Source organism: Odocoileus virginianus, chromosome 10, assembly GCF_023699985.2.
Source record: "Odocoileus virginianus isolate 20LAN1187 ecotype Illinois chromosome 10, Ovbor_1.2, whole genome shotgun sequence".
In the NCBI taxonomy this organism is placed as follows: domain Eukaryota; kingdom Metazoa; phylum Chordata; class Mammalia; order Artiodactyla; family Cervidae; genus Odocoileus; species Odocoileus virginianus.
In genome coordinates, this window is record NC_069683.1 from 26,424,438 (window position 1) to 26,443,850 (window position 19,413).

General features: G+C 32.8%; 1 protein-coding gene across 4 annotated transcripts in view; it reads right to left on the reverse strand.

The window, feature by feature from the left end:
- The window catches only part of ELP4 (elongator acetyltransferase complex subunit 4), a 223,181-nt gene that overhangs the window by 109,549 nt on the left and 94,219 nt on the right, over positions 1–19,413 (reverse strand). The gene's annotated exons all lie outside the window — the stretch shown is intronic.

Consider the following 19,413-nt stretch of genomic DNA (forward strand, 5'->3'; position numbering starts at 1 on the left):
CATTTTAGAAGAAGTGACAGCCATTTCAAGGATTGAATGGTGAATCTTAAGACTAATCTGGCAAGAATAATTAGAGGAAAGTGGAGAATATTTTTGACATTTACAAAAAACCTGGAAGAGACAGAGTGGGTGAATGTAGGGACTCCAATTGAGAGTCTGGCTGCAACTTGGAGCTAAGACAGGAGATGAGGCTAGAGAGATGACCAGAGACCAAATTTTGAGGACATGCATTTTGATAAAAAGCACCAAACTAGACTAAAAGTATTTTCATAAATATTTACTGAATAATTAAGAAAAACTTATGGATGATCTTGTCTTCCAGGTAATTAGCCCTCAAAACTTCAACTGACCCAGTATATACATTATATTGAAATAACTGTTTCATCCAGTCAGGGTATCTTAAACACTCCCACAAACACACACCACCGCCACACCCAAAGGAAATTTTATCCCAATTTCTAAAGCAAATGTGATGAAATTATTTTAGTGGGAAATAATTATTCCTTCTTGATACAAACATGTGACTTGAGTGTTGCCAATCATTTTACTAAAAATAGTCTGAAGAGCACAGTGATTTTGTCTTATGTGATGGCATTAAAGCATTTTCCAAGATAATTTTATATAATCTATTTACTAAAAGGCATGATCATTTTACTGTCTTTTCTTATCACATTTTTCATGCTTAGGCATAAAAGTATATTTTAAAAAGTGCTAAAAAAAAAGTTAGATTAAAGCCCTAAACAAAAAGCATAACTATTTAAATACTACATATTTAAATATCTTAATATACTTGTTGTTTAAATTTAAAATAAACAAGTCCTACTTTTCAAATGAAGCAATTACTTTAACAAATCATAACTATGAATTATTATTTTTTAAAATTTCTGAATATTTACTGTGAAGCAATGTAATATCCACTCTTCTGATTAGAAAATAGATGCTTACAGGAAAAATGCAAGCAATTTTATTTAAAAAAATATGCAGATGCATCGTATAATAAAAAAGTACATTTAATGATCATATAATTAGAAAGGAGGAGTAACTGGCTATGATAAGATAAACGGATCACAGATTTTACTGCCTAAGTTAAAATTTAGCACAAAATTAAGGCTGCCTAACATCAGAGTCAATGTATAAGTTAGGCTTTTTCAATTTAATCACTTTTGGAATAAAGAACACATATAAATAGTTTACTAATTAACACATTGATAGTGCCCCCTTTTCTTCAGATATATGTCTTTGAAGTATATTATACAATCACTGGTAGAAATTACAGAGTTTAAATAAAAATTATGGAAATTATAAACAGTTTACTCAAGTTTTTTTCAGGATACTTATTTTAAGTGATGTTACTGAACTCTTACATAGCTCACTGGTAACCATTAATTGAAATAAAAATACTGTAGAAGATAACAAAAGTTTAAAGCAGATGAAGCTCATTTGTTAAAAATAATTTATATTGCATCCAAAAATATAAAAGTGTTTCACTCACTATATTGACCAAACAATTATCTCTGTGATAGTAGCAAACTAATTTATATAAATTTCCAAAATAAAGTGGACGATTATTTGACATTAGGTGTTCTAGAAAAGCTTTGTTCAGAATGCTTAGTGATCATCCTGGTGTTTCATAAAACATTTCATAAAATATTGCTTTATACTAAAACAACTTTTCCAAAGGAATAATAAACTTTAATTAAAAATAAAGAGGACAGTTAGGAGTGATTTTATCGAATGCTTGTTCTGATGAACTAACAAAAGTACATGGGCAAAACTTTTCAGGCCATCTGAACATCTTCAGGGAGAATCACAGAATCACATTTCACCAATCCAGGAGAGATTAAAATAAACTCTGTTTATAAACAGACTTCTAGATGTAGTCTTTGAAACTCCATTTAATATTCAATGGCTTTGTTTAAATATCCCCAGTTTTTTGTTTCCAATTTAGATGTTGTTTACTTACTATCTCCATGGTAAGTGGTAATAATTTGGCTGTTAATGGTAAGTACCCTTATTGTTAAACCCTCCACATACATTTTGAAAATTATATCAGATTTCTCTTTTTCCAGGGTATTAACAGTGAATCTTTACATTTCCTTGTTCATCATCTCAAAATGCTGAAGTTTCTGATTCCAAAAGAAAGATATTTTTACAAAAAAGATATGCAGTAAATAAGTTTATTTTACCAGGTAGCCATTTTCTCTAGATTCTACATAGTAATAGTAAAAAATGATAATTAAGCCTACATAAGGACTCTTTATCAAAAATTATAATAGCATTCCCTGTGAGTGTTCAATTTATCATTCTTTCAATCTATTTTTAATCTTTAAAATAATCTGAAAAATATTTTTATGTTAAAATGAGAGAATCAACATCTTTTAGAAGTATTTTGTAATATAAAAATTGATTGAGATGTTTCAAGAACTGATAAATGTAGGAATGAGTGAAAATACTAAGAGCAAATCTTTGATATTTGACAACTGTGGTGTATGTAAGAAAGCATTATAGAAAGCATTAAGTATTTTTAAAAATGACTTTGCCATTTTAACACATGCAAAACTAACCTAAATGGTTGAAAATGTTTAAAAGAAATTCTGATGAAAATTAGAAAAATTAGGGCAAGACAGGGAGACAGAGAAAGAGAGACACACTCACAGGAAGAGAGAGCGATAGACAGAAAGAAATCTCTCTTCAGCTACAGGCACAGTGTAAGTCTTGTTTCACAAATAAAAGGACCCTCCGTAACATATGGAGTAGTTACCATGTCCTCCCAGGGATGGTTGGTAGTTACGTTCACCTCAGGTTCATCAAGAAGAGGTGAACTGTCAAATATAATTTCAGTCACAGGATGGTTTGGTTGAGACAGATTAGCGGCATGCAATCATGATAGATAGTTTATCCTAGCTCCAAACTGCCGCTTGGGAAATCTTGAACTCCAATGAACAGAGACTCAGTCATTATTAGTGTCAAAAAGGTACACAGAGACAAAATTTGGTTGGCAGCATGAAAGATGAATCAAGGCGAAAAAGTGACCAGTTGCATGTTCAGAATCAAAATTGAGAGGCCTACTACAGTTTGGAAATACTTTAAATGCCAGAATAGTCATATATTATTTGCTTATTGATCAATATTTAAAACATGTTCCTCTAAAGTAAAATACATGTAAAAAGACAATACAAATTACATTTATCCTATTTCAAAATCTTTGTGACACAGAAGAGTCCCCTGTCATAAGTCAGCAAAATATTTTTAAAAATTTATATATTTTTTAATATTTTTCCTTCAGTTGGACAGTCCAAGAAAAAAAAACAAACTTCAAAAGAAAAAAAGTAATTTTGTGGAAATTTTTAATATTTAAAGGTTGTATAGTCTGATGATTTTCTTAGGAGGAAATCGGCATAAACTTAAAATGTGGAAGAACTTAACTAAACAAACTCCTAAATATTTTCTAAACACTGGAAAATATATATCTATACATTGCACAATATATTATTCTATTAGCAAACACAAATTTGGTATCTTTAAATCAGACCTCCCCCACCAACCAAATATCCACAAAAAGAATGTCCTCAAGTGTCACTGCCTGAAGTGATATGCTCTGACAAATCTAACAGCTCTTTCTGTGTCATTCCTAATGCACTTGTCACTCAGTATTATCCATCCTCATTAATGACAATGGGAAAGTTTATCTTGGGAACACGTTTTAAATCATCTACTCTTTACAATGGGACCATGAAATCTCTTACAAAACATGAGGCGGGAACTACTCTGACAACAAAACCTCTTCCTGGCAGCTTTATTCTTAATTCCTGTTCAAGGAGTAATCTGTTTATTATAAAATCATACAGAACAATATATTAAACAGAATTTGAAACAAGAATAGCTAGTGTGATTTTCAAGCTTACAAGTATTTTTACAACATTTTTATTAGGCTGAAAACACTTAGTTGAGTCCTTTTTGTGTGGTTTCATGCAATCTTCTTTTCTATTCCACATTATAAACACCTTTGAAAAAGAGTTTTACCTAATTTTAAAACAATTTTTACACATCAGGAACACAAATCTTTATATAATTATTAAAAATAATAATAATATGCATGAACTTTGTTAAAACAATTTTAAGTAAATTGTCCTTGCATGTTTAAATTTCCCAGTTAAATGCTGAAAGATTCCAACTCAAGTATTTAATGACTTAAAAATAATCTTCCAGCTCCCAAATTACTTTTAATAATATATTTACATTTTAAGCATCAATATGATCTTATTCCCTTGCCTGAGAAATTCACAGCTTTTTTTAAAAAAAAAACCAAAATAATAAGCAAAACTTCTTGATCATATTAGTGTTTACCTACAGTTTTGATTTGACTGTTATTTATATACACCAGGTAGTGTGGCTAATAAACAGTTAATTTTGGAAGGGTATCCTTCACTGATAAAATTAATACTTGTGAGAAATAGATATGTATGCTCTTATTATTCAGTTATCAAAAGCTTAATGCTACATTTTTATTAACTTAATGTATAGTAAACTAATCAGATTATAATAATAAAGTTGAAATATCACATTTAATGTTGATTTTATAGTTTTTAATTACCTGAGTCCATTTGTGAATTCAAAATGCTACAAGTAAAACATCAAACTTTAATAAATTGTATGAATCTGTAATTTAGACTTTGTACTTCAGAATTCAGGACCACTACTTTAATATTTCTAATTAAAGCTTATTTTTTCAAAAAAAGTTTCCTCTAAAGGATGTTGTAAAAAGTATATGAGCATCATGCTTAAGATTCTAAGTTAAACATACAATAAATACCACTAAATGGTTAATCTGATTTTTCAAAAAGAAAAATTAAAGGAAAACTAAGAAGATATACACATAAATTATAACTATTCCTTATGGTTATATAACTATAGTTATAGTTAATGAACATATTAGGTGTTCATTATGAATAGAATGATTGTATATACAAAATGATAAGCTTCAGAAGGCAGAATTAGTTTTAATGGGTGGGACATTGCTTTAGCATTTGAAAGTAGTTTCTAGCAACTGTCTGTTGGCAGAGACTGAAATGGGTTACCTCTAAGAACGGGGGTTCCACATGATTACAGAGTGGTTAGGTGGGAAAACAGGTGCATGCAATAAGAAGCTGACTTTGAACACATTAAACTTCTTTCTGATTTAAACCTCTTAAGAAATCTAGGTATTTTCTCAGAGACACTTGCATTAACTCTGAAAGTGCAAACTACACATCAATGATTATAATGAATTATTACTCAAACAGACCTTAATTTTGAGACTGCAAATCATATCCCCTAATTGACAATTCTCTCCATAAATATTCTTGAGAGTATGCAGCCTTCTCAAGTAGGGGTTCTTCTTTACAGCAAACTTTCTCTATAAATGACCAGACAGTAAATATTTTTAGACTGCAATCCTAAAGGGAATCAGTCCTGAATATTCATTGGAAGAACTGATGCTGAAGTTGAAACTTCAATAGTTTGGCTACCTGATGTAAAGAACCAACTCATTTGAAAAGACCCTGATGTTGGGCAAGATTGAAGGCGGGAGGAGAAGGGGAAGACAGAGGATGAGATGATTGGATGGCACCACTGACTCGATGGACATGAGTTTGAGTAAGCTCCGGGAGTTGTTGATGAACAGGGAAGCCTGGCACGCTGCAGTCCCTGGGGTCGCAAAAAGTCGGACATGACTGAGTGAACTGAACTGAACTGAACTATTTTTGGACTTGTATGCCATAAGATCTTAATGGTATAGTGTTAAAGATGCCATAGCCAATATATAAACAAAAAGGTTTGGCTCCTACTGGTTCCAGTAATGTTTATTTTAAAAACTTATGGGGTTGGACTTGGCCCACAGACCAAAGTTTGCCACCCTCATGCTTTAAAGCATCAGGGTCACAGCTGATTTTAAACTTTTAAATTTACTTTCAGGCTTTTAAGTAAAACGCTTTTACTTCCCTAATTTTACATGGAGCAAAGCATAAGAACCCTTCTAATAAAATGATAGGAGTGTTATAATGATTGAATGCTAAAGCAAAGAAATGGCCCGTATTTATGGCACCATGAAGCATCACATTTCCAAAATATATGTACATGTACCCTTTCTGTTTCTTGACTGAATTACACATTAAGTCACTAGGACATGTGAACGAAGTGCATTCAGTTATAAATTACACAGTGTAAAGCTCTTCTGAATATAACTGTCCTTAAATTTTTATCTGGACCACAATGGTTTCCCAGGAGAAAATTCTTAAGCCAAACTAAAGAACTAGATTGGTCCTTGTCAGCTTCATGTGCACAAAGAGGTCAACGGGATGATTCTTCAGTAATGATAGTTACAGATTTTGTTATCATGGAAGTGACATTAGTTGCTTTACTGCCAATGTGTATTTAAATATGAGTTGGAGAATATCCAAAATGCTGTATTCAATTTCCATTGTACATAATTATTTCATTCCTATCTCATAAGTCTTAAAAATCTTTACAATATTTTTGTGTGATAAGCCAGGAAAACATATTAGGCAATAAAATAAATAAAATAAAATAAAACATATTAGGCCAGAGAAGACCAGACATATAAACAGTTACTTAAAGGGTCAAAGGGGGTTAAAAGGTATAGGGACTTTAAACCCAGAAATTAGGATTGTTTCCTCTCAGCTATGGAGGGCTTTTACAAATTTAGTCTGAATTCAGTAGTCCTCTTAAGGAATCAGGTTGCAAAACTCTTACTGATATTTATGGAATGTTTATTATCAAACATTTTTTAAGATAAAGCATTCAAAATAATTTTCAAAGGGCAATAAAATGACAACAAAATCATGACTCAAACAGAAGACCACATTTTATTAACTAAAAATTGTACCTTATCATTTCCTGTCTTTTTGAGGAATGCAGTTCTACTTTATTTCAGCAATAATGATCCACTATATTCTTAGCTAATTTTTTCTTTATTTCAGCAATAATGATCCACTATTCTTAGCTAATTTTTTTTGATAGCTAATATTGTTGGAAGGCTATTTTACTTAGCCTTAGGTTCAATATTAAGCATTTATGGAAACATTAGCATTATCAGACTATTATGTGTAGTCTGAAATTGTGAGATTTTTACAGATTCACCTTCAATTGTTTTGAGCACTGTCAAGAGGACATTCATTTGTTCAGTCATTTATTTAACATTTTTTGAGGATCTACACAATCATGCACTGAACTATGAAAAGGGGATATTGCGATGAGTAAAACAGACATGATTTTAAAGCATTTATGCCCCTAGGTGAATTAATTTTCCCAAAGCTTCCATACTTTACAAACAATGGTTAAGCTGGTGTTTCCACTGTGCTGAAGAAGTATGACAACAAAAACAAATCAAATAGTGCAGAGTAGATACTCAACAGCCAAATAAGAAGCAGAGAAGGATTACCTGGGTCAAAGCTATTCCTGGCTACTTTATGATTGGCCTCACTGAACAGCCTTAGTATTTTTATAGACCAATCAGTCTTATAGATTATTAAAGGTTATTGTTATCATTTGATTATTAAAAAATATTTATTTATTTGGCTGCATCAGGTCTTAGTTGTGGCACATGGGCTCTCTAGTTGTAGGTTTAGTTGCCCTGTGGTATATGTGGGATCTTTGTTCCCCAACCAGGCATCAAACCTACATCCCCTGTTTTGGAAGGTGAATTCTTAATCCCTGGACCACCAGGGAAGTCCCTATCATTTGATTCTTGATTCAAACCCATTGTTAAATTATTTTTGTTTGACACAGAAGATCTATTTTGGCACTGACTATAAATTTAAATATTTTTCATTTTTGATAGTACACAGCAACTAGAAAGAAAATTAGGAGTGGGTAGTTGTGTGTCTGAATGATCGGGGAAGCCCCAAGTTGCTGTGTGTCTGAGTGGCCAAATTCAGACGGTAGAACCTAGAAAGCGCTGGTTAAATTTATTTCATTTGTGTGTGTGTGTGTGTGTGTGTGTGTGTGTGTATGTATATTTACTAATTTGACATAATTTTGAGGATAAAAAACTATGTAGAGCTCATAAATACATATATAAAACATGCAAAATACAAGTATATTAAAATTATTGTAAAATAATTTTTTTAAATAATTTTTTACGTGATGTATCTTCATCATTACTTTTATTTTTATTCTAAAGTCTTAATTTACTGAAAGATCAGGTGACTAAATTCAATTAGTACAGATCATTATGAGTATGTTTTCTGCCCAACTGTTTTTCTTCCCTAAGACTTTAAAAGATAACTAAAATAAATCACTATCCAGTTTGATTCCTTTTTTTATACCTATCTCTGACAAGTTTTGAACTTCAATACAGAAAAAAGGGATTAAGTACAACTTAGCCACTTTGAGACATGTTAGCTTTATGGTAAAGGCCATTTGAACACAACCACTGTGCTGTGTTTTTCTATAGCTCAGTAAGATCCATATATTTAATTAAAAAGTGGTGTGTTTGTGGATGTGTGTGTATTGCGTATGTGTGCAATTTCCCTTAAAAACTATAGTTACATACTCTAACAATTTTCTATAATTATTTATGTCAAGAATATAGCACTAGTGCATTTGGTTTTGTTCAACATTTTAGCAGCTGTTTATAAAAACATTAATAGATTAGTATTGTGTTAGTTTTCTTCCTTGCCCACTGAATACAAGATAAGTTGACACATTTATTTACAGGCTCACCAAGGGCAATCCATTTCATGCTATAGCATTGACCCTTCACAAAGATCTTGTAAATGAGTAGCCTATTATAATACGTACAAGTGACCTTTAATTGCACCAAGAGGCTTTGTGTTAAAAGCTTTTTCAGTGCTAAACCATAGCTACAGTATAAGTTGGTAAAATATTTCTTAGGTTATTGAGCAGGAATATCAACAAAAAATTTCCTCTCTCAAAATGCATAAATAAAAATTTTGAGGCATTTAACTAAGTCTACGCTATAAGGATACATTTTAAATAATTTGATCATAAAGATAAGCTATTTTTCTAATTATATAAGAATTAAACATTTAGAACATTCATAAATAATTCTTATAAATTCTTAAAATCTAATCAAATACAACTGTTTTTGACAATAGCTTCTGGAGACAAAAATAGTTAAATTTGATAACAGCTTTATTTTTCACATGAGAAAATTTTAATTGTAGTTAAAAATATCCCCTCTCTTTTTATCAAATGACTATACAATTGGAACTTCTACTACATTAAAATGTGTAGTGAGGAATTATATACCTAACAAAACACATCCAAATACATTCCAACTGTTATTCATATTAAGTGGTGATATTCAAAATAAATTTTCAGTAAAGTATAGGGTCAGATATTTTGACTGTATTTTTGAATGACTGCTATATATTTTTTACACTCTTATAAAAAGTTGAAACTAAATACTCAATTTCATTAAACTATTCATATTGGGTATCTTATTTCTGGAAGGCTCATGCCAAAATGATTTAGTTTGATTCTCTACAACAATGGTGGGTTGACTTGACAGCACCTGACAAAACAGTTCAGTGAACTTCACTGTACCACATATAAAGAACCTGAACAGGCTACTCTATGAAATGTCCACAGTGGTACAGAGTTATGACAGTAATAACTTTGACAAAACTTTAATTTCTGCTTAAATAAGAGAACTACTTTACTAGTTGTGTGGCCAAAGGCATTTCCATTACAACCTCAGTTTCTCTTAATTATTTACTATTGTCCCCCAAATCTTACCTTTTAAAAATTAATAATTTATATTTAATCTCATGTTTCCTTAATGAGCAACACAATTTCTTATTATTAAACTGTAGAAAACTTTTTTTTAGTAATATTAATTTATAAAAGAGGAAAATATTTTGTGACCATAAGATTTTCTGTTTAGTTTTGCCTAAAGGTGGTATTCAAAGAATTTCCAATAAATGAAACATTGGCAACAGAAAAAAAAGGTTTTAATATGAATGCATCAAAACTTCATTAGAACCAGTTATAATAAGAGGGGAGACAAAATTAGAATTTCTTTTATAATTTTTGAAAAATTGAATTTGATTGACTCTTACTATAAAAGTTGTATGTACCTTAATTATCACAAGATAATTTTTGATGCTCCAAAGACAATACATTAAAATAATTTAGAAAAATATAAAATATAAAAACATAGTAACTGAGCAAATTAATATTTGTTAAAGTACCTGAATGATGTCAATTATGCTTTAATTACAAAAAGAGTACCTTAATGTAGAACATAAGTGGATACAATAATAATATATTGTAATAAAATCTGGGACATTTTTTGAACCATATCAATATAGTTGACTAGAATATGGGAGCCATATTTTCTTTACAGAATGCTTTCCCCACCTTATTTCACTAAGATATAGAAATCCTACAGATGTGGATAGTCTTTTAGAAAATGGTTTTATATTGTTTGCAAATTAATTTTTCTATTAAAAACTTCTACCATACAGAAGAAATAAGTAAAAAATGAGGAAAGAACAATCTTGCTAACCTAATATGTAAACACATATACACATAACACAGAAAAATATATTTTTTTTAGAAAAATATTATATAAGAGAAATGCTAAGATAAACCAGTTTGATTTTCATAACGTATTTTATAAAAATAGAGTAGAAATGCTTGCTAGGAACGAAAGAATTTTTAACTTGAATGTTAAAAGATTATATATAAATATGCATGTATATATACATACACACGTACACTTGTGTTTATCCGTACATATATATATCAGTTCAGTCACTCAGTCGTGTCCAACTCTTTGCGACCCCATGGACTGCAGCACACCAGGCTTCCCTGTGCATCAACAACTCCTGGAGCTTGCTCATGTCCATGAGTTGGTGATGACATCCAATCATCTCATCCTCTGTCGCCCTCTTCTCCTCCTGTCCTGCCTTCATTCTTTCCGAGCATCAGGGTATTTTCCAAGGAGTCAGTTCTTTACATCAGGTGGCCAATGAGGACTGAAGTTTCAGCTTCAGCATCAGTCCTTCCAATGAATTTTCAGGACTGATTTCCTTAAGGATTGACTGGCTGGATTTCCTTGCAGTTCAAGGGACTCTCAAGAATCTTTTCCAACACCACAGTTCAAAAGCATCAATTCTTTGGCGCTCAGCTTTCTTTATAGTCCAACTCTCACATCCATACAAGACTACTGGAAAAGCCATAGCTTTGACTAGACAGACCTTTGTCAGCAAAGTAATGTCTCTGCTTTTTAATATACTGTCTAGGTTGGTCATAGCTTTTCTTCCAAGGAGCTTGTCTTTTAATTTCATGGCCGCAATTACCATCTGCAGTGATTCTGGAGCGCAAGAAAATAAAGTCTCTCAGTTTCCATTGTTTCCCCATCTATTTGCATGACGTGACGGGACCGGATGCCATGATTTTAGTTTTTGAATGTTGAGTTTTAAGCCAGCTTTTTCACTCTCCTCTTTCACTCTCATCAAGAGTCTCTTCACTTTCATTAAGAGGCTCATATAAATATGGGCTTCCCAGGTGGCACTAGAGGTATAGAACCCGCCGCCAATGCAAGAGACATGGGTCGATTCCTGGGTTGGGAAGATCCCCTGGAGGAAGGCATGGCAACCCACTCCATTATTATTGCCTAGAGAATCCCATGAATGAGTGTTACACTGTGAATTGAAATGGGGTAATACAGAGTATAATTGAGCGAGTATTTCAGATAGTCCAGTGAGGGAAGACCTCTCTAAGAGGATGATTGAAATATCTAATCTATAATCCATTGATAAGAGAAAACCATAAAAGGAAAGGAGGAATGAATATTCTGGACATTTGCTGTACAAAGACACTGAAGAAGGACTAATGATGTTTTTGGTATAACAGTATCCTCAAAGCTACCTTAATTTAATCTATCACGAAGTTCATGGATATCATATTTATTAAACTCTGTTATATATATCTTAACATATATAATAAATAGATGGGGAAGTAGATGGGGAAACAGTGGAAATAGTGAGAGACTAGCTATGACCAACTAGACAGCATACTAAAAAGCAGACATTACTTTGCCAACAAAGGTCCGTCTAGTCAAGGCTATGGTTTTTCCAGTAGTCATGTATGGATATGAGAGTTGGACCATAAAGAAAGCTGAGAACTGAACTGATGCTTTTGAACTGGTGTTGGAGAATACTCTTGAGAGTCCCTTGGACTGCAAGGAGATCAAAGCAGTCAATCCTAAAGGAAATCAGTCCTGAATATTCATCAGAAGGACTGATGCTGAAGCTGAAGTTCCAAAACAGGCCACCTGATGCGAAGAATTGACTCATTGGAAAAGACCCTGATGCTAGGAAAGGCTGAAGGCGGGAGGAGGAGGGGATGAGGTTGAGAGGATGAGACAGTTGGATGGCATCACCAACTCGATGGACATGAGTTTGAGCAAGCTCTGGGAATTGTTGATGGACAGGGAAGCCTGGCATGTTACAGTCCATGGGGTTGCAAAGAGTCAGGCATCATTGAGTGACTGAACTGAACTGATATATATCTTACCCTTCCAACTATCCTGGAGGATATGTTAATAAAGTATATGTTCTTATATTCTAGGAACATAAATATGCATTTAGCTGATGAAATGGGACAGTCATGATTTGTCATCATTTTCTACCTTCTTTTTCTGTCTTTCTTACACACTATAAATAACAATTGTGGGAGGAAAGGTTTTAGGGAGTAACATGTAAACTGGATGAATTCTGCTACAGCAATTCTACAAAGGCTTTAAAAAATTTCTTGAAGTATTGCAATACAATTTTCCTGGAGCCATATCATAAAACACATACTGAAATGTCTGTATCTGCAAAAGTTAGGAAGGAGATCTTTTTCTCTTTGCACTTTGAGGGGATGCCGAATCTATATCATCCTGATCTCAAAGAGGGGATTACTGCACTGCAAGTCCCACAAAATCCTTAGCAGAGACACAGAGACTGAAGACTATTGGGCAAGATTTGAAGTATTTGACGTTTGGTTTATGCAACTATCTCGCTATTCAAATATATGCTTTCCTTAAATTTCTGAAGTAAAATATCATATGAATTAATATAAAACTAGTGGAATGTGAAATACCAGACCTTAAGTTCAATTTATCAAAGGACCATTTTTACATAAAAATGATTCACAGTCAAGGTGTCATACAATATTTAAAAGTATCTCTCAAAGAAACAGGACTCATTTGATGTAATTAATTGTAAGTTTAATATCTTAGGTATTGAAGACCATAAAGAAACTTTAAGATATGGGATAGCCAAACATGAGTTTAGTCTTCCTTGCCAAATGAAGCACTGATGTTCTGCCAGCCCAGCTCACAGGAAGTATGTGAAATGAACACAAAAGCAAACAGGCCTTATGCTGCCTAAGGGAAAGTCAGCAAGATGGCAGCTTCAATCATTTGGAATAATACTAAAGCCGCCTTAGGCTTTTCTCAGAATGGAAACATGTCACTATTGCTGCAATATTCCAACAAATCAGAATGCAGAGAAAAGAACACTTATGCAATCACATCCTGGAAGGGCACTTTACTCAACATATAAGTGGAAAATAATTATAAAGAAATTTCAGAAAATTGTCAGTGAACATAAATGACTCAGGGAAAAATGTTCTTTCTTTCAGCACGAAATAGATTTTTAAAAAACTTACCACTTAGAAACAATTTCCTTTTACATTCTCCTGAAAGAATTATTAATGTAAAGACAAACTTTTATGAAGCAGTAAGTGAAAAGTTTGGGATTCATGCTACCAGTAAGAAACACTCATTCCCACCCCCACCCCCCAATACAGTACTATTACTTTGGAAGTTTGATCAAAGGGAATAAGCTTTCACAACATTTATATAGGAAGTTAAAAAATACTTCAAATATTTTGGGAACTTACCTAATCAGTATACTTTTAGCATGTGTCTAGTCATGTAGCCATCTTTGGTCAATCATCAAAAAATCAAAGGCAAATTGACATGACTCAAGCCTAACTTTAATACCGCATGATTGTGTGGTGTAAGCTTGTTTTGTGTGAGAGCTGCTGTGGTTTTAGCAGAGAGATTAACGACCGGACCTAAGCTGGCCTCCAAACCTTGCCCTGCTGATGCCTCAAGCTCTTTGAAGTCTGACCATCATACCTGGCAAAACAACAGTGGGAACTAGGATGGTGTCAGATCTAATCAAATTGTTCGCTGCAGCATAGCTAACTATGGGCTTCACTAATTGGCCCAATTGCGGATTATACCTTTTGCTACAGATTCAGGACAATAATTTAGTTAAATGATGTTTTTTTTCCCCCTTATCTCTTCTAATTAAGATTCCAAAGTGGGAAGAAATAGGATTAGACAGAGTCTCAAAACTGTGTTCTTCTTAAGGTGGTATGCACTTTTGATAGGCCCACTGTGATGTGTGAAATATATAGAGCAGAATAGTAATCCAGCTTCTGGAGAATCTGTGAAACCTATGTGATATTACTGTATGTCTACATCACTTGAGAATAAAAGTGCAAATATGGAGATGGTAATAAAATGAACATTAAAATGTGGACAGTATAAAATATTTCTGTTACAGAATGTTAATTTGGGTTTACTTTTGACAGATGATTTTGTCTATATGACTAGATGTCGAGGTTCCACTTTGGGTTTCTTTTGCTGACTGTAGTAATTTGGGATTTGAAATACCAGTTAAAACTTGTGCAGCCCTTTCTCAGAAAGGGCTACCTGGACTACATGGTTCCTGATACTCCAACTGAATAATGCTCCTGAGCCACACATATATGTCTGACTACTTATTTTTAAAGCTTTTTTTTGATGTGGACTACCTTTAAAGACTTTACTGAATTTGTTACAAAGCTGATTCTGTTTTATGCTTTGGTTTTCTGGCCATGAGGCATGTGGGATCTTAGCTCCCCAACTGGGGATTGAACCTGCACCCCCAGCATTGGAAGGTGAAGTCTTAACCACTAGACAACCAGGGAAGTCCTGTTTCTACTTTTTAAATTTTAGTGACATAACTGTGAATTGACATGTAACTATCCCTTCTCCCTACCTCTAGATATGGTAAGCATGCTCTCATCTTTCTACTTCTCATTTAAAAACAGGAAAAGCTGTTAAAAAAAAGTAGGGGAGTAAGGAAACCTAGGACCAAAGATAGCATGCAACAGTCTAAATTTTCCAAGGTTGTCATAGTGACTGACATGCTTATAGTTTGCAAAAGCCTATGCTTTTCTAATATGTAAAAAATTTCAAAAAAATTCTACTGAATCGTATCAAGTATACTATGCTATTAACATAAGGCAAATTTATATGGATGGCAAATACTGGTCTTAATACTTAAGAATAAATCTACTAACTATGTAAAAATAACAGCTAATAAATGCCAGTTAATCAATTATTCTGTGAGGAAAAGTTCTTGGTGATTGGAAAAGTGCTGAGGTCCTGTATTCTGAATTAGGGGCAAAGTATAAGAGACAACTTTGAGTAAAGCTGATTTCCTTTGATTTTCTGAACTTTTAGTATTCATTTAGCATACAAAATACGATATTTATGATACCTATTTTTGAACCGATTAAAAGGCTATGTAAGTATTGTTTATCCTTATATTGAAAAGTTGCAGTGAATAGTTTAAGCCTTTTGCTTATTTCAGTGTACCCCTGTAACTGCACTTCCTGATGTGAACTTCAAAACACTGAATCTTAGAGCTGGAAAACAGTCCCATCACCAAAGCAGAAAACATGTTTGTAATAACCTTAATGGAGTCTGGATCTAACATAATAACACATTATTATCATTTATACTAGAAAACTTGATTACTAGAGTGTGTTAAGATATGACCAAGCTTTAACAATACAAAATTAAAACAGTACAATAATATAAAACTCAGGTAAAAATGCTAATCTTATGATGTCAGCAAATTAAATGTAGTCACATTTCAAATCCTACCAAATCTCTTAGGTACTATAATTGCACCATAATTACTAATACAGACAGAAAACTGGTTAATGAGGATCCCAATGTTAGAGAAGCCTTAGAGAAAATTAGAGAAACTGAAAAACTACAAATCTAAGTAGTTATTTCACTTGGAAGTGAAGTTATATAACCAATTTATACATTTTATAGAACTTAACTGAAAAGGTAGTGTTTATAGGTCACCTGACTAGTGGAACTTACACAATATTTATAGCTGCATTATTTGGGCTATTCTTTAAACTCTTCAATTTATCTATATTACATATATTTAAGGAAAGATTTTATACCTACTAAACCTATGACTCTTCTTAGTTTGGGGATAGATAAATACAAAGATGAAAAAGACATAGTTTCTATACATCTAGTCTATTATTATACCTTTTAAAGCCTTTTCATATAACATATTTAATCACAATATAGAAAATATAATAAGCCAGAATAGTGCGGGGTATGCAGTAAAGGCTTAACAAATGCTAACTACAATTGAATGGAGCTATGGTAAGGTCAAGAAATAAATAGTATATTATGGTTAATCAAATATGCTGATCATATTTGCTAGAGAATTACTACATATGATTTACAAAGATTATCAACATTCAGAGAATTGGAAAGCTTTTTCTTTTAACCTGAAGCCATGTTTAATCAACTTTAAACTTTCTCTTTTACTTATTCAGACTGCATCCCAGGATTTTAGGGTCATTACTATAGATATGATTCTGCTGTTGTTTTGGTAGGGCGGCTAATTTATACAACTTTATAACTGATGAATACTAAGTATCAGTAAAAATTTACTGTGATTAGACAAATGCTCCCACCTGAATCTGGACAAATACCAATACATGCTCTGAAAAGGAAGAAATATTCTTTTGCCTTCTTCAAATCACTCAAAGAAATTAGAGATTATTGATTAAAGTTGCTCTACCTATTAGAGGCCCTGGGTAGCTGTTATAAAAACATATTCAGTTTTCATAGGTAAAAAAGGCAATGATTTATTAAATCAAAGAAAATGGATGCTAAAAATAGACATGAGGGTTTTTACTTGTTTCTTTTGCCCCGAGTTTCCACTTGTGCCACCTTTTGAGACCATGTTACTCACAGTAAATTCCAACATGTAACAAATCTACCTGCATGGAATGAGAACTAAGTTATTTTTGCTTTACCCGCTGAAACCCCCTTTCCTTCTGAAAGACATGGATTCAACGTCTGGCGCATTAGAGCCTCAAACTTTACACACTAGTATAGTGTACATTTCCTCATTTTTTACATATTGAGGCAGATTTAAAAGATATTTATTTGTTGAGCATATTAAAACACTGTCACTTGATAGAGGAATCCTTCCAGCACCCGTGATATTTCCGACCTATTTCTATATGCATTTTATAACATATAATTTAGTGCTATATTTAAAAGTATACGATTTTATCCTGTATGTATGTACTTCTGTTAGCTTGGATTCTTTAATTGTAGTTTTTCTACTTACTAAATTGAATGTTATGGCATAAAAAAATTATCTAGAATATGTTTCACTGTTATTTCTATACTTAAGAAAAAACCATATTCATTAGGTTATAAGCCCAAAAGGTAAAGGATTTGATCAAGTGCACTGAGTATTAACTTTAAAAAGAACTACCATCTACTTGTGTTTTGTTTTCAAGTACTGGTTCCAAATCATAGGGTGACCAATTATACTGGTTCTCTTAGTTTAGAATAGTGGGAAGAGAGAGTAACGGAACAGAAACCTAGATCTTTTATAAGTTCCAGTGGCAACATATAGTTACTATGAGAACCTAAAGTTATTCAAAGGAGAGGTCCCACTTGCCATTATATAAGTCCTTTATTTCTACTCCCTCACCAATGAAATAAGACCCAGTTGTATGTGTGTGTGTATGTGAGAGAGAGAGAGGGAGGGAATAAGCATTCATATTTTTATGAATTCATATTACTGTGCTAACCATCTTCTCTGGGTGCAACATTTTTTTCACTAGGGATTCTTGTTGCTTAGTTTGTGTGGTGACAGACATGATACCTTAGACCTGGTTATCCGAATAATCATCTTAGGAGAACAGTGCCACATGAAGAAAAAAATCTTACATCTTTCATTAAATATATAAATTCAACCTAAAAGAAAATGAGGAGGCATGCTTTCCTTGTGATGCTAACTACTGTTAACTTTATCCTTCTAAAAGTGTTAGCAGCATTATGGTAAATTACTCAACATTCTGTCAGGAAAACTGAAGCAGTATTGAACAATTACAGTGTTGGGTTCCATTTCAATGGCTCCTTTCGAGAACTAAGGCAAATTAGCTCAAGAATCACTATTTCTACACTCTCCTTCTTTTGGCTTTAAGTGGCTTTTGAAGGGAGTATCCCCAGATGAGAAACTTCCAACACTCCTGCAGAGATGACCTGCTTGAAGAACTGGCTGCCTGATTAACTATTAACTGCTCTCAATAGGATTAGATAATTAAGGACATTGATGACCATTAATTAGGAGGAGGGCACATTAATTTGTCACTGGATAGGGCCCTTACAATGATTTATAGGTTAGTGCTACTTGCAAATGTGAAGGGAAAGAGAAAAAGAGAGAGAACCATTAAGTTACCTTATCAAGTGGCCAGCTAAAGAGGGCAGAGGGTCAAAAAAGGGCCAGAATGGTCACTTAAGGGTGAAGTCCCAAACACCAAAGCAGTGCCAAGCCACATTGACCATCATTTGGTGATGAAGTTAAAAATATGCTAATTTATTGGTGGCAATTCTCTCTTTTTATGGTTTCAAGCAGTTAAGACAAGTGGCCTGCTTAAGAGCTTTTCATTTGAAAAGAGATTAAACAAAATGGTTTGTCAAGGCTGCTTGGCTGTTTTATGTCTTTGTTAAAAAAAAAAAAATTGCACCGACTATACTGATAACTATCACATCACCCAAAAGCGATCTCTCTCTCTTCTGAGCATTTATTTCGTTAATAAATATGTCAACTTTAATTGCTTAATAGTGCTATGTTCATTTGCTCTTTAGCAAGATTAAGTTGAAATAAATCTTTTGTACTACTCCTTTCTGTCACTATTGATGGCATAAAAGTCACAAAAAATGTTTAAGTTTCTGTAGAAAATTTACTTAAAGACACTAGTGTAAATTATACTTTGTTTTATTCAGCACAGAAAGCAGAATGATGATTTCACGAATAGTAAAGAAACCTGCTTTTAGAATGTAGATAAGAATCCTCTATTCTTCGGCATACACAATTGTGGGTATCATTCACATTCCACACATAAATAAGCACAGTTCATTAACATGTAATTAAATATGCTTTTGAATGCCTTGGAAATATGCATATGATACTTACCATGTAAGTTTGGAGCTTACTTTTTAACAGACATTTAAAAGAAAATCATTTTTGCTGTACTCTTCTGATATACCATTAGAAT